The 16993-nt window shown below is 49.1% G+C and overlaps 1 protein-coding gene across 1 annotated transcript in view; it reads right to left on the bottom strand.

Annotated features, from left to right (window-relative positions):
- The window catches only part of NET1 (neuroepithelial cell transforming 1), a 90414-nt gene that overhangs the window by 53381 nt on the left and 20040 nt on the right, over positions 1-16993 (bottom strand). The window lies entirely within an intron of this gene.

Raw genomic sequence — 16993 nt, 5'->3', positions numbered from 1 at the left:
TAATGGTAAATGCATTTGTCACGTCAGGCAAAAACGAGAGCGGCCTTACAAATAAGAAGCCCGCAGAACAAACAAAGCTAGTGACCCACCCCTACTTTGGCCAGGGTTATATAATTATATGGTTATGGTCGCTCAATTAAATGGACAGGCAGCCTGGGAGCCCGGCCGCAAACGCGCAGATATATTTCATATTATGAAATGCAGCATGTTGATTATAGAGAAGGGGCTCCACTGGAGGTGAAAAGGAGGTAAGATATACCAAGTAGAAGGCCAAGAAAAAAATAGAACCGCCCATTGTCATATCTTTGTAAAACCAACACAAATCTAAACAAGATGTAGCAACTTTATGTTCTGAATTAATGATGGTGGGTGGTCCACCAGAATCCGCCAGCAGAAGTACCGAGTCCTCAGAGAGGAAAGCTTCTCCTGCACTTGTCAACTATCCTGTGTCAAGAAAAGATCAAATGTATGTAAGGGCAAAGATCAGAGACCCAGACAACTGGACCGTTCTACCTCTTTATAGCAACAAGACAAGATTAAAGTACCACCTGTCCAACCACTAGGGTATCCTTTTTAAACAGCCACAGGTTACAAAGATGTCATTTTGTAAGTTATTTATCCCTCAAAACAAAATAAAAAATAACTCCTTTCACTGTTATCTTTTACAGTGCAACGGTCAAGGCTCTCTATCCCACTGCCAAGCTGATATCTGGTGGGTGGGCTGTTTTCATGTGGAACGATAAGACGGTAAATTAAGTAGCATTGATCTCATGCACCTTCTACTATTTTGCATTTACACCCAGCCCTTCATCTCTAACAAAGCCACCATTTATCCTCCCACCCCACCACGACTTGGCTGCAGTGTCTGGGACCAGCTTGTATCCCCTCAGGAACCATATCCGGCCACCGCGTTTTAAGTTGGGACAGCCCTGATCTTGGTCATGACATGAATGGCTCTACAGGAAGACGTGAACATTATTTGACCTGATGCAGGGAGGCAAAAGTAAATTAAGGGGACAATTTTAGGTACACTGACAATATAAAAGAAAGCCTTGATAATTGCAAAACAAAATCTATATACAGGTAAACCCAGTTATAACGCGGTCCTCTGGGGCCACCCCGAGACCACCGCGTTAGTAACGGGGTTGCGCTAATTTTTTTTAAAAATGGCCGCCGCGCGCCTGATCAGGAGGGAGGGAGTGAGGAGGGAAGGAAGTTAATTAAATAAATAAATTAAACGTTTTTAAAAAATGGCGGCGATTCATCCCTCCTCCCTCCCAGCCCCCTCCCTCTCCCTCCCAGCCCCCTGGTTTTGCGGTGCGCGGCAACGTGTGTCTGTGGCTGCTGACGTGAAAAACGAGAGAGGAGTCGAGTGTGACCATTTATTGCACATACATATATTTACATCAGTCCTCTTCATTCTCCGAGTGGTACAGATCTAGAAATAGGATTATTACATTCCACGGAGCTCTGTCAGTCGAGTGGAAATCAGCCACTGCGGGCCCAGGGAATCCCTTTCCTTACAGGAGGAAGTTGTCACGGCCGGGTCATCACATGCTGATGTCACTTCCGGGATCGTCTGCAACGGAGGAGATTGCCAGCCACCACCAGTCCAGCAGAGTGTAGGAACCCCCTGAGGCTACCATCCAGAGGGTCATCACTCCCACATTGGATTTAACAACTAGGTGGCAATAGATCCCGGGACAGCCAGGACACAGATAAGGGATTCCCCCCAAATTGCATGTATGTGCTTTGAGTGTGTGTGCAGTGTGTGTCAGTGTGAGCAATGAGCAGTGTGTGTGCAGTGTGCAGTGTGCGTCAGTGTGAGCAATGAGCAGTGTGCGTGCAGTGAGCAGTGTGTGAGCAGTGTGTGCAAAAAAAAAATTTTTAATTAAAATTTTTTTTTTTAAACGGGAGCCACGGGAAAACCGCGTTATAACCGAATCACGGTATAACGAGGCGCGTTATAACGGGGCTTACCTGTATCTATATCTATATCTATATATACACACAGCTGAACCCCGTTATAGCGCGATCCTCGGGGTCCACCCGAGACCACCGCGTTCGTAACGGGGTTGCGAAAAAACAAAATAGCCGCCGCAAAAAAAAATTTTTTTTAAATGGCCGCCGCATAAGAGCTACCGCGTCCGCCGGAGGGAAAGCTGAGAACTCTCCCAGCGTTTCCAGACCCGGTGGGGCAGCGGCAACCGCAGAAATCTCTTACCTGGCATCTCTGCTCCCGGTGTCTGTCAGTGTTCGGAATGCCCAGCATATCACTGCTTTGTTAGGCTAAGGCCCCGGTATCTCCGCTGCAACGCACGCCCCCGAGAGATTGCAGCCGATTACCTGGTCTGCAGCTCACTGCAGGAAGAGACTGGGGGGGGCGTGGCAGGGGAGTGACGGGGGCGCGGCCATGACGTCACCCGGCAGGTTCGCCCTCATTGGCTGAACCGCCGGGCGGCATGCCGTATCGCTCGACGCGAGTCCTGCTCTCAATTCTATTGAGAGCAGGAGCAGCTCTCGCCCCAGCGCTGCGGCCCCCCCTTGCAGTGGGCCCGGCGCCATTGAGGGGAGGGCTCTCGTCCGTGCAGCGTCCGCCACAGCGGACGCTGTAGTAGGCAGCGGGGTCAAGGCCTTAGGATCGGGTTTCAAAGAAGAGACTGTGGCGTCCCTGCTTTGTTTACATGAGCCATGTGCAATGCTCTCCACATCCAGACACATGCGCTGTTCATGGCTATGACTAAACACTACACAGACTGTATGGGCGGACAGTGTGTGTGTTAGTGTGTGTCTCAGTGTGTGTCAGTGTGTTAGTGTCATTGTGTGTGTAAGTGCCATTGTGTGTGTGTGTAAGTGTGTTAGCGTCATTGTGTGTTTGTGTGTTTGTGTGAGTGTGTCGGTGTGTGTTTAAAACCTCAGCAGTAGAATAAAAAATACAGAAAATGCACAATTGTACAGTATTAACACTTTTATTGATGCATTCTACAATAAAGTACTGTATTTAAAACACCAATTATCGTGTTGTTCATTTCTCAAATACTGTAAATAAAGTACTGAACGTTTAAATAACTTTTTGCTCAACACACAAAAACACATACAGTATCTACTGTAGATACAGCACATACTGAACTCGCAACTGCTTTTATACAGTACATGTAACATTCCAGTTACTGTACATTGCTGTTTGAACATTAACAATGGGGCTGTAATTCCTAATTAAAGTGAAAAACGTGTAATGCACTGTGTTCATGTAACAACTGTACAACAAAAAACATACAGTACTGTACATAATAAAAACAGCTTGAGATTACACTTTTAAAAAAACTATCGAGGGTTGTCTGTTTCAGTGCATCTCTTTTCTTCTTTTTGACGATTTCAATGATTCTTTTTAATTGCAAGATTGTAATTGATCCGATGTTTTCTGCTCTAGAAATTTAAGTCCTGTTTGTAATCCTACCAGCGCCTCTGTGATCTTTGGTGGCGGCCCTGGTTCCAAATCAGTATTTTCACTGCTAAGGCGTTGAATGATTTCTGAGTCCATCATATGTTCATGAGTAGGACAGCTGCTGTCCCCATCGACCCAAGAGTCAATTGTAGCCCCACTTTCCGTATCAAGTAACGGTTCCAGTACTTGTTCTGCATTGGCCATTTCCTGTTCTGTGAGGCCTTCATTCACATAGTTTGCAAATAACAGATTGGCGGCGGTGACTTCTTCCTCCGTAAACCCCTCAAAGTCAGCATCGTCTTCACTGTCACTGGCGACTTCAACGTTAGCCGGCACCGGACGTGCACCTGTTATGTTTCGCCAACATTTCGAAATGCACATTTGTGTGACCGCTTCCCATGCTTCGCCACCAATATAAAAAACTTCTTTTAGATTCATTTTCTTTAAAAATGACATAACTGAATCATCACTTGTGATTATTCGATGTATCAGCATTTTCCGAAAGTTCATCTTAAAGGTTGCAATAATGCCTTGATCCAGTAGCAACAGCTCCAAGGTACTCTCCGTTCGTGCAGTAATGTCAGCCACAAACTCGCCTCTTTGGGAAACGCCCTACGCGTTTCGTCACTAAGGACTTCGTAGGGCGTTTCCCAAAGAGGCGAGTTTGTGGCTGACATTACTGCACGAACGGAGAGAGTACCTTGGAGCTGTTGCTATTTTGCTTGGGACTGCTGTCGCTTCCGGTTTTGCAGTTGCCTGCTGGTGAGCAGTGAGAGCTGTGGGAGGTGTATCTGGAGGGAGTCTCTGACCGTGTTGCTGATTATTACATCATCTGGCTGCGGTTGCTCCAGTGCACCTTGCTGAACCAACGGATACACCAGAGGTGGCACCAACGGGACAGGCTGATACATTCTCTTCACAGCTTCAAGGCGATTGAGTATATCTCATAAATGCTATTATTTTTACTCTGTGTGCGCTTTTTATATTTTACAATCCCATAAATACTGTTTTATACTTTATCCCACTAGGAGTGCGCCTGTTTTTTCTTCTTGGTGTGTGTGTGTGTGTGTGTGTGTGTGTGTGTGTGTGTGTGTGTGTGTGTGTGTGTGTGTGTGTGTGTGTGTGTGTGTGTGTGTGTGTATATATATATATATATATATATATATATATATATATATATATATATAACCATGTTAAAAATGGTCTTTGAAGCAAAAATTGGCACTGTGTGCTCATTTGCATGTCATTTCCCAGAATCCCTTGCTGCAGTGGAAGTGCTGTGTGCTGGGTGATAATGGTGAAAGGCGGGGTTGCAGACCTGCCTAAGACATGCAAATGAGCATACAGTATATTTACATAATGCTTTGCTGTGGAGGTTTTTTGTCACTTTTTTTACTCACCATAACTTAACTCAGTATGGTAAACCCCATCCTTTCGCTTCATTGCATAGCCAGTTAACCAACCCCACACGGATGAGACCCATTAAGGTCAAAACAGCTGTCTGTGGGTGGGTTTTCTGTCTATGCATCTTAACCCTGGCTGTGCTCAAAGCTGTGACCATGCAGCAAGCTTAAGCCTATAGGGAACCATGTATAAAATATTTTTGAAGCAAAAAGTGGCACTGTGTGCTCATTTGCATGTCATTTCCCAGAATCCCTTGCTGCAGTGGAAGTGCTGTGTGCTGGGGGATAATGGTGAAAGGCGGTGTTGCAGACCTGCCTAAGACATGCAGATGAGCATACAGTAATATTTCCATTTGATATATATATATATATATATATATATATATATATATATAGATAGAACAAAAAGAAGACAGCGCGGCTCCCATAGCATAATACTGTATTTTAATAGTAAACACGTACGTGCAGATAGATCACGGACACTTACATTTAGCAAGATAAAAATAAGACAGTGTTATCAAGTCTTTACAAAATCACCCGATGGAGCCTCCGTAGATGGATGTCGTCGACGAGATCTATCACTCTCCTGCCGTGGAAACCAGGAAGATGCGCGCGCACCCAGTCTCCCCCTGGCAGTGAGATCCCGCGAGAGTAAGTAACCACCGGCACCACAGGATGCTGACAGGGCAGTTGAGCTCCCTGCACCGATGCTACATGCAAAATATAACCGGACTCGCTCCAAACCAGGCAGATAGATATAAAGTTCAGAAATGGATAGAGATAATAATAATGTCCAATGCTAGCTCCTTCCCTACGCGTTTCGTCGCGATATGTGACTTCCTCAGGGGAAATCCAGAGGAAGGTGGTTTTTCCTGAGGACCGGCAGCGACACACAGCAGTTGACTACGGACACTTTTACGCTTTATTATATTTTATCATTTTTTTATTTTTTTTTGGGCTTTATTCCCTTTTCTTTTCCCCTCCCTCTTCCCCCCCTTATTCCCTCTCCCCCTCCTCATTTTCTTTCCCTTTCCTTTCCCTCCCCATATTCCCTTCCCCTGTTTATGATACTTGTATATTGTTATTTTGTCCTTTATAGTAGGTTTAATATTTAGGAATTAGGGTATCCCTCTGGTAAATTAACATTGTTCATTTGTTGTTGTCTGGTATTCCAGCTAGCGCAGCAGTTTTTTTCATATAATATTTATATTATTTTTATTTTTTAAATCAGCTGTTGATTGTGTGAAAGCCTTGAGTTTTACAGCGTTTTCCTCGAAAAAGAACAATTTAAAGTCCTTTAATCACCAAACCAAATTCTGGAGAGGGGGCATTCCTGTTTCACTCAAGACCCAGGATAGGAGAACATTAATATCAGATGTGGTTTTCAAACATGAAGCTTTTTGGGTCTGTCAACATGTAGAACAAGTAATCTTTCTTCACACCTTTGAGATAAAAAAAAATAAAAAAAACACGAAACACCTGTGTGTTATAATTGAATCAAGCTGTTAAATGTAACCGATATTGTGCAGAATGGCGTCACATACAATTACCTTCCTAATGCCTGCTCTGAAAAGCTCTGTGCAGCTTATTGCTGTAAAAGGAACTTCTGCCACAAAGGTTAAAAATCAGAATTGCCAAAATGGTAATTGTCAGAAAGAGCGCATTGGTCAACAAGGGGTTACCAAATACAATCAGTCGTACTTTATGTTTAACTTAATTATGTAAATATTGAAGGCAGCGATACAAACCACACATTATGTCATCCAAGAGTAGGTTTCCTGCAGAGGCAGACAAAGGCTGCAAAATAACATACAGATGAGGAGGGCTTTATTTTGTTTTATTTCATATAGCTTTTAATATGCTCAGCAGTTGCATTTCATTATGTTTAATGAATACTACAAAGGGGAGATGTAAATAATAGTGCAGCTGTCGGGGCAAAATGATCTCGAAAATCCCTTAGTTCAGTTTTAGGAGCTCATATTCTGACTTCAGATTCGCTTGTGCATTCTCCAATAATTTGACTTAACTCCTTCAAGTGTGAAAGGGCCCAGATAAGCATTGCAAGGAGGGGATTACAATACACACGCAGATTCACTCTACTGCACCAGAGGTGCAAAAACTTTTCAGTCTGCACCAACCCTGCCTGCTCTATCCCCCCTCTCCCCCACCTCCCTCCATCACCTTGTCTCCGGCATTCTGACGACACATTGCCATGGCAACGTGACATCATGGCGACGCGTCTCCAGAAGCTGCCACAGATAAGGCAAGGGACCTTACAGATGCCTCACGTGCTCCCCGGCATATAATTTAAATGCTATGGGGAAGAGTGTGGGGCCTCTAAGCTCCGCGCCCCCCCACCCACCAGAAAATCTACCGCCCCCAGTATTACACAATAAGAGGGGCAGAGAGTCATCGCCAACACCCCAATAAGATTCCTTTTAAGAAAATAGATTTAAAAACAGAACCGGAGTAAGTTAGAGTACCCCTGTTCCCCGAGGGTTGAAACAGGGTTTATTTACCAGTTTCCTCAAAAAGATAATGCCACATTATATATTGATACCAAGTAGCAAACATTTTCAAAATTTCCTCTAACCCAACTTCCAACAAAGGCATTACAGGTACCCAATAAATGCCCGGGTTCTTTAACAACTGTTCTGAAGGGGCAATAGAGGTTTTATATTACCTTAGCTTACAAAGAGATTCATTGGGAAATTGCATTTATTTGCCTAACCAACTGCAAAGAAATAAGCTGGAGCAGACCGTTCAATGGCCGACCCAAGGCTCCCCATGGGCTGGATTTGGGCCATGGACAGCAAATTGAAGGGCTCTGCAATACATATTAAAGAAGATCCAACATGCAGAACTTTTTAGATCCTTTACTGATAGGAAAGCAGTTAAGACCAGTCACACGTTAATATAAAAAAAAAAACAGCAGCCATATAATGCTTCCCCCCCTCCCCCCCCCTCTTCCCCCCTAAAGTCCTGCCTGTCCCCCCCCCTCCCTCCGCCCCCACACGGAGACCCCCTTCCCTCACACCACCCCGGCACACTACCGGCCATCCCCTCGACCTCCCCCCCTCTCCCTACCTCTAAGAAGCGCCCAGCCACCCCTAGGACAGACTAAGAGAACTTCCCCCCACCACACACTTAGACACAACTACAACCCCCCACCCAAAGAGCACATAGTACACAACCTAGAAAAAGAGCTAACATATAAAATACACTCTGTTTACACAAGGCGGTGAGGCAAAACAAAACGTCAGGACAATGTTAAAGTCTGCTTCAAACTGGTCTAGAATGTTATCTAGCACTAGATGATGCTATGTTATGTGAAATGTTGTTGAGTTATGTTATGATAAGTTAAATTATGTTATACTAGCTGAGAGACCCGGCGTTGCCCGGGATGTAAATGCGTAATAGGTCGTATTATTTATAAATGGTGGAACAATAGGTGACTATTTGTTGGAAAGGTTGGATAATAATGTTGAAAAGAAAGATGGAAGAAAATGTAATACGATGTTGTATAAAAATGGTTTATTGTAAACACACCACAGTACAATGTATATTTTGGTGACATAAGTGATGTGAAAATGTGAGGCGTGTGTCCTGCTAGGGTGTGAGCGTGTTTGAGGCGGCGGGTGGGTGTTCAGTACGGGTGGCGCGTGGGTAGTGAGTGCTGGCTGTGGGTCGGGGTCCTGCTAGGGTGTGAGGCGGCGGGTGTGTGGCGAGTGCGGGTGACAGCTGGTCAGTGATATTGTTGCGTAGGGGCAGGATGCGGCAGGTGTGTGTCGAGTATGTGGGGTGGGTGAGAGGCGGCGGGTGTGTGTCGAGTGTGGCAGGTCTGTTTAGTGCGTGCGGCGGCTGTGTGGCGCGGGGATGTGAGCGGTGGGCGGGTGAAAGGCAGAAGTGCGGGTGGGCGAAAGGCAGAGGCGGGAGGGCGGACGAAAGGCGTTGAAGGAGGGGAGGTGAGGTCGGAGGGGTGGTGGGGGGTGGTGAGGGGAGGTGAAGGGGGGCGAAGGGGAGGTCGGAGGGGAGGTGAGGGGGGGGTGGTGAGGGGAGGTGAAGGGGGGTGGAGGGGAGGTGAAGGGGGGGCGGAGGGGAGGTGAAGGGGGGGGTGAGGGGAGGTGAAGGAGGGGTGAGGGGAGGTGAAGGGGGAGAGGTGAAGGGGGGGGTGACGGGAGGTGGAGGGGGTTGCCGGGAGGTGAAGGGAGGGGGGGGGTGACAGGAGGTGAAGGGAGGGGGGTGACAGGAGGCGAAGGGGGGGGGGGGGGTGACAGAAGGTGAAGGGGGGGTGAAGGGAGGAAGGGAATGGGGAGGTGGAGGAGAGGAAGGGTGAAGGGGGGAGGTGGGGGAAAGGGTGAAGGGGGGGAGGTAAAGGTGAAGGGGGAGGGGTGAAGGGGGTAAAGGTGGGGGAGGGGAAAAGGGGGGAAAGGTGGGGGAGGAGGGAAAGGGGGAAAGAGGGGGGAAAGAGGGGTGGAGGGGTGAAGGGGGTGGAGGGGGGGAAGAGGGGAGAGGGGGGGATGGGGAAAGGGAGGGGGGGATGGGGAAAGGGAGGGGGGATGGGGAAAGGGAGGGGGGGATGGGGAAAGGGAGGGGGGGATGGGGAAAGGGAGGGGGGGATGGGGAAAGGGAGGGGGGGATGGGGAAAGGGGGGAGGTGGAGGAGGGGAAGTGGGGAGGTGAGGAGGGTGAGGAGGGGAAGGGGGGAGGTGGAGGAGGGGAAGGGGGGAGGTGGAGGAAGGGAAGGGGGGAGGTGGAGGAGGGGAAGGGGGGAGGTGGAGGAGGGGGGAGGTGGAGGAGGGGAAGGGGGGAGATGGAGGAGGGGAAGGGGGGAGATGGAGGAGGGGAAGGGGGGAGATGGAGGAGGGGAAGGGGGGAGGTGGTGGGAAGAGGGGGGAGGTGGTGGGAAGGGGGGAGGTGGTGGGAAGGGGCGAAGAGGGGGGAGGTGGTGGGAAGGGGGAGGAGGGGGGAGGTGGTGGGAAGGGGGGAGGAGGGAAGGGGGGGAGGTGGTGGGAAGGGGGGGAGGTGGTGGGAAGGTGGTGGGAAGGGGGGGGAGGTGGGAGGGGGGGGGGAGGTGGGAAGGGGGGGGAGGGTGGGAAGGGGGGGGAGGGTGGGAAGGGGGGGGAGGGTGGGAAGGGTGGTGGGAAGGTGGGAAGGGGGGGTTGAAAGGGGGGGGAGGTGGTGGGAAGAGGGGGGAAGTGGTGGGAAGGGGGGAAGGGGGTGAGGTGGTGGGAGGTTGTAAGGGGGAGTGAAGGGAAGGTGAAGGGGGGTGAAGGTGGGGGTGGGGGTGAAGGGGGGTGAAGGTGGGGTGGAGGGGAGGTGAAGGGGGGGGGTGGAGGGGAGGTGAAGGGGGGGGGGGGGGTGGAGGGGAGGTGAAGGGGGGGGTGGAGGGGAGGTGAAGGGGGGGGGGGGTGGAGGTGAGGTGAATGTGGAAGGGAGGGGAAGTGTAGTGAGGGGTGGGTAAGGGGAGGTGGAGGGGAGGTGGAGGGGGGGTGGAGGGGAGGTGGAGGGGAGGTGGAGGGGGGGTGGAGGGGGAGGTGGAGGGGGGGGGTGGAGGGGAGGTGGAGGGGGGGTGGAGGGGAGATGGAGGGGGGGGTGGAGGGGAGGTGGAGGGGATGTGGAAGGGAGGGGAAGTGTAGTGAGGGGTGGGTGAGGGGAGGTGAAGGCCGCTCACTCACCCGTCCGGCCGCTCACTCACCCGTCCGGCAGCTCCCACGTGGATCTGAGGCGGGAGGCAGCGTGTTGTGGCCGCTCCCCCGCTGACTGTAGCGGCGCGGGGGGTGGAGGGGAAGTGAGTGAGGGGAGGTGATCACTCCGCTCCCCCGCTGAGTGTAGCGGCGCCGGGGGGGGGGGGTGGAGGGGAAGTGAGTGAGGGGAGGTGATCACTCCGCTCCCCCGCTGACTGTAGCGGCGCCGGGGGGGGGGGGGGTGGAGGGGAAGTGAGTGAGGGGAGGTGATCACTCCGCTCCCCCGCTGAGTGTAGCGGCGCCGGGGGGGGGTGAAGGGGAAGTGAGTGAGGGGAGGTGATCACTCCGCTCCCCCGCTGAGTGTAGCGGCGCCGGGGGGGGGGGGGGGGTGGAGGGGGGTGAGGGGACGTGAAGACCGCTCACTCACCCGTCCGGCAGCTCCCTCACCCGTCCGGCAGCTCCTACGTGGAGGCGGGGGGGGGGGGGGGTGAAAGCGCGGGAAACAGGGAGAGGCGGAGCCTCCGGGACCGGTGGGTAAGAGAGCGGGAGATGTGCTGCTAACACTGTGAGCCCCGCTAATGTATGTAACACCCCCCCCCCCCGTTTTTGTGTGTGTGTGTGTGTGTGTGTGTGTGTGTGTGTGTGTGTGTGTGTGTGTGTGTGTGTGTCAGTGTGTGTGTCAGTGTGTGTGACAGTGTGTGTGACAGTGTGTGTGACAGTGTGTGTGACAGTGTGTGTGACAGTGTGTGTGTGTGTGTGTGTGTGTGTGTGTGTGTGTGTGTGTGTGTGTGTGTGTGTGTGTGTGTGACAGTGTGTGTGTGTGACAGTGTGTGTGTGTGACAGTGTGTGTGTGACAGTGTGTGTGTGACAGTGTGTGTGTGACAGTGTGTGTGTGACAGTGTGTGTGACAGTGTGTGTGTGACAGTGTGTGTTTTTTTTTTTTTTTTGTGGACCTTTGGCCCGTCACTCCGCCTCAGGCCAATGCGAGGTGTGGGGGGCGGGCCAAGGGGGTGGTGTGAGTGTGTGAGGCCAATGAGAGGTGTGCGGGGGCGGGCGGCCCAAGGGACCAATGAGATTGCCGCTAGGGACACCGGACATCCAGGCAGGCAAACATACAGTGCTTTCACTAATATAGTATAAGATTATGCCAAAAATGTGAGATCCACTAGGGGAGTGTCTCTCCCAGACAAAAATGTGATGATACCCTGGATATATGATATATGACTGCTCATGTAACAGGTACTTAATAAAACTAACACCATAGACTCCCCCCCCCTCCCTTTTCCACCCCCCCCCCCTCCCTTTTCCCTCCCTCCCACCCCCCTCCCCCCTCACCCCCCCCTCCCTCCCCCTCCCTTCCGTGCTTACATCCTTCACCCCTCCAGCCCCCCCCCCCCTAGACAGCCATATAATGCTTCCCCCGGCCCCCCCCCCTGTGTCCCCCCCCCCCTCCCCCATCTAGTTACCAGAAAATATAATAATTGGCGGGGTTCTAAAATTGAATAAAGGTGACGAATGGGAAAGGAGCCACACAACAGTAGCTAAGGGTCTGGCCCCCCTCTGTTGCGACCCAACCGTCGGATCCAGACACACCCCAGAAGGGCGTCCAAGCCCAAACGCCGGTCGTCCAAAGACCAGGCGAAACCATTTCAGGACCAAAACTGGCCCTACTTCTATCTTTTCTCCACCTGCTGGTCCTGTCCCAGCAGATCTTTACCCCCCCTCCCCCTCCTCTCCACCCCTCTCCCCCTCCCCAAAGGCAAACCCAGCACACACCCCCCAGAAGGAGGCCCAGCCCAATAGGCGACCTCAATCATACAGGGACTTTAGAATATAAAAACAAGGTCTCCCCTAGTGGGAAAGGAGGGACCCTAAGACCCCAAACAACTAGAAACCAACAATGGCCACTAAGGCCCCAATTAAAATCCGTTCCTTGAACGTTAAAGGACTACAGAATAACCGAAAAAGAAGGCTAGCTTTCATGGACATGAAAAAATCAGGGGGAGGCATTATATTCTTGCAGGAGACCCACTTCACATCACAAGACCCCCCAAATTTATTCAAAAAATTCTTCCCAATGTGCTTTTTTGCATCATTTAGTAGCAAGAAAAGGGGTGTGGCTGTCCTGATCAGACAAGGCACCCCATTTAATCATGCCAAAACAACGGCGGACCCAGAGGGTAGATTTCTAATGGTATATGGCTCCCTTGCGGGCTCAGCAATCGTTCTAATCAATGTGTACGCCCCAAACGAGAACCAAACAGAATTCCTACAAACTGTTCTCGAGGGCGTTGACCCGGGATATCTGTCATCGATAATAGTGGGAGGAGACCTAAACATGGTCTTAAACCCCTCCGAGGACAGATCAACCACAGTGGGCCCCTCCCGTACAACCCACTCCCAGATCAAGGGGAAAAGGTTTAGGGACATCATGAGCGAATTCTCGTTAGTGGACATTTGGAGAACCCAACATCAGGGCCAGAGGGACTATACTTTTTACTCAGCGCCTCACCAGACTTACTCTCGAATAGACCACTTTTTGACCACCAAAAATGTGATGGCGGCAGCCATAGAATCAGACATTGGCTCAATCACATGGTCAGACCATGCCCCGATCACCCTGACACTGTCAATCCCCTTTGAAAAAACAACCACCTATTCATGGAGACTGAATGATTCACTACTTAATCACCCAGAGATTGAGAGAGAGATAAGATCCTCACTTAAGGACTATTTCTCCCTCAACGTGGGAACAGTCTCCTCTCCAGCAATCCTATGGGAAGCCCATAAGGCAACTATCAGAGGGAAATTTATTTCCATCGCATCCCACAGGAAAAAAGCCCGCCAAACGCTAATTAAAGAACTCACAGATAATATAAAAGTAATAGAGCAAGATCATAAAGCAAATCCATCAAAAAAAGTATACAAAACATTAATAGAAGCTAGAGCAAAACTTAGACAAACCCAGCTGGAAGATGTTGAAAAGGCCCTCAAATGGACCAATCAACAATATTATGACAAAGGGAACAAAGCTGACAGACTATTAGCCAGTAAATTAAGAGGGATACAAAAAAGATCCCAGATAACGGCGATCAAGAGTAGGTCTGGAGAAATTCAATATAGTGAAAGCAAAATAGCAGCAGAATTTACTAAATACTACACAGAACTATAGAACCTAAGAACTAAAAACGGCCGACCCGAACCGATAGCGTCAGAAACTATAACTCAATATTTAAATAAATGTCAACTCCCCTCACTGACGGAGGAGGAAAACACAGTCCTCAATGCTGAGATTTCAAAAGAGGAACTGGAAGAGGCGGTCAAATCATTAAAGCTCACTAAGTCTCCTGGCCCTGACGGTTTCACAAATGTCTACTATAAAAGATTCTTGCCAACCCTATCCACGCATCTGCTAAAAACATTCAACCATTTTATGGAAGGGAACCAAATCCCTCCAACAATGTCTCTAGCCAATTTGGCAATAATACATAAGGAAGGCAGAGACCCGATGCAATGTGGAAGCTACCGTCCAATCTCCCTCCTCAACAGTGATCTCAAGCTATATAGCAAAATTTTAGCAAACAGATTAAACCCAATATTACCAAGGTTAATCAACATCGATCAAGTAGGATTTGTTGCGGGGAGACAAGCCTCTGACAACACCCGAAAAATAATCGATATTATCGATCATGTCCACCTCACAGGCACCAAAGCACTACTGTTAAGCTTAGACGCAGAGAAGGCGTTCGATAGAATATACTGGCAATTTCTGGACCAGACTGTGTGTAAATTTGGCTTTAAAGACACATACCTAGAGGGGGTCCGTAGACTATATCAAAATCCATCAGCAACGGTAAAACTACCAGGGGGGATTAACCAAAGATTCGAGATAACAAATGGGACTCGACAGGGATGCCCCCTATCTCCTCTCCTCTTTGCGCTAACGATAGAACCACTGGCTTCAGCAATACGACTCAATAAAGACATCCAGGGAATAGACATTGGAAATAGGCAGCATAAAATCTCTCTATTCGCAGATGATGTCATCTTAACCCTCTCTAAACCACAAACCTCATTACCCAACCTTCAAAAAGAACTCCGAGATTTTGGAAAAATCTCAGGATATAAGATAAATAATGACAAATCAGAAGCCCTGAACTTAAGTCTGCCAGAGCCAGAGGTGAAATTCCTCAAACTAAACTTTAATTACCGTTGGAGTTCCTCTTGTATCAAGTACTTGGGAGTTAAGATATCGAGGACCTACCAATCACTATATAAACATAACTATCCGACCTTGTTCCATAAAATCAAACAAGACTTGGAAAAATGGAGAGGATATCAAATATCATGGACCGGGAGAATGATCTCGGTCAAAATGAATATACTCCCTAGGTTATTATATTACTTCCAGACTCTCCCGGTCCACATCCCTGGCTCAGAATTGAAAAATATTCAAAAATCAATCTTCCATTTCATTTGGCAAGGTAAAAAACCTAGAGTCCCCAGATCAGTTCTCTTGGCTTCAAGGGGGAGAGGAGGACTTGGAGTTCCAGACATCACAAAATACTATCTGGCCGCACAATTGAGACAGGTGGTAGTCTGGAACGCAAACCCAAATCAATATTGCTGGCTGGATATAGAAACGCAATATGCCAACACGCCTTCACTGCCGGCTTGCCTTTGGTCCCTGAGCAGGGAGGACATGCAAAATAACAAATTCAAATTAGGCCCAATGAGACACACCTGGGAGACCTGGACGAAAAGCAAACTCAAGTACAAGCTCACATCACCACAATCCCAAATCATACCAATCCACAGAAATCCGAAATTTCCACCTGGCTGTGAGCCCAGACAATTTAACCAATTTCAAGCCAAAAACATTAAAACGATTGCCGACCTCCTGAGCCTCGGGAAGTTCCTGAGCTACCAAAACCTACAAACCAAGTATGACATAGTAGGATTGAACGTGTTCAAGTACCTACAAATTCGGCACTTTCTCCAAACATTATCCCAAACATTGGAATTTCCCCCTCTCACAGGTTTCGAGAGACTCTGCAGCGAAACAGATCACCAGAAAGGTCTAATAACACAAATTTGCACAGAGCTAGGAGGGGCTACAGAAGTCCCCACGCATGACATGCTGCATTGGGCAGCAGAATTGGATATAGTTATAGACCGAGAGGACTGGGAAAGTATTTGGGAAAATGCCTCAGGAACTTCCATATGTACCACAATCAAAGAAAACATTTACAAAATACTGTTCCGCTGGTATCTCACTCCAGTCAGAATAAATCAAATTTACCCTCTGGCATCCGATCTATGTTGGAGAGGCTGCGGTCAAAAGGGGGACATGGCCCACATCTGGTGGACATGCCCGGAAATTCAGAAATACTGGGAAACGACACAAAAATTAATAGAGGAGGTCACAGACCTCAAAATACCTGTTGAACCGCTGACCTACCTGTTGGCCAGGCCCCTAGACTATCTGGACCGACCAACAGGAAAATTAGTCTCCTTCATCCTCATGGCGGCTAGATGTGCGGTGGCGGCCGCCTGGAAGAAAATGTCTCCCCCCTCGAAACAAACAATAATAAGAAGGGTGCAAGAAGTAATGGACATGGAGAGACTATTTGCTTTCCTTAAGAAGTCTTCAACCTCATTTACAGCAATTTGGGACCCATGGTACACCTATTTGGCGCATATAAGACGAAACGCCCCCTAACAAACTAGAGGCCCAATTCACATTAAAGCTCAAACCAGAAACACCAAGGTACTGGGGATCATGACCACCCCCCGCTATACCCTTTGTATCCTCTCCACCCCCCCCCCCCACACCCTGCCCCCCCCTTCTTTACTCCCTCTCTGTTTCCATACTCGCGCCTCCCTGATGGACTTCATGAGGTCAGGGAGACGTTGAGCCTTTCCTTTTCTCTTTTCTCTCAGGAAAAAGAAAAAATGTACATTAGGCTGACATATTGTTTAAACCATACATACCATGTAATGTCATAACTGCCTAATAAAAAAAACAACAAAAAAACAGAAGAGGCCTTTATCATAGTTGTGTTCCTCCCCCACATCAGGTGTGTTTTATTATCGAACACTATTGCTTAACACAGCATATTCATTTTCAGGTGCAGAAGGGTTCGCAAACGTCTAGTTTACTGATAAACCACTGCGTTGCCAATGGGGTTCACAATGTATTTTACAGTCAAAGCAAATTGGATCCAAGTTAGGCCGCACGTATAGTGCCCACGACGGCGACGGGTGCTAGCGAAAGTTGTATTTTGCTTTGTGGCGCGGGCGACCAGGGCATTGATTGGTTCAGGGGCTGTCACATGAGGCGACAGCCCCTGAAAAAGCAAATATTCCCGGCTTCCGAAAAACACACAGAGACAATGCATTTGTTTCCTGGCGACGTCGCATCGCCGGCACTATAAGTGCGGCCTAGGGCTAAGGCCC

This window comes from Ascaphus truei, chromosome 5 (assembly GCF_040206685.1).
Source record: "Ascaphus truei isolate aAscTru1 chromosome 5, aAscTru1.hap1, whole genome shotgun sequence".
Classification (NCBI taxonomy): domain Eukaryota; kingdom Metazoa; phylum Chordata; class Amphibia; order Anura; family Ascaphidae; genus Ascaphus; species Ascaphus truei.
The sequence above is the reverse complement of the archived record's forward strand: the minus strand, read 5'-3'. Positions and strand labels throughout refer to the sequence as shown.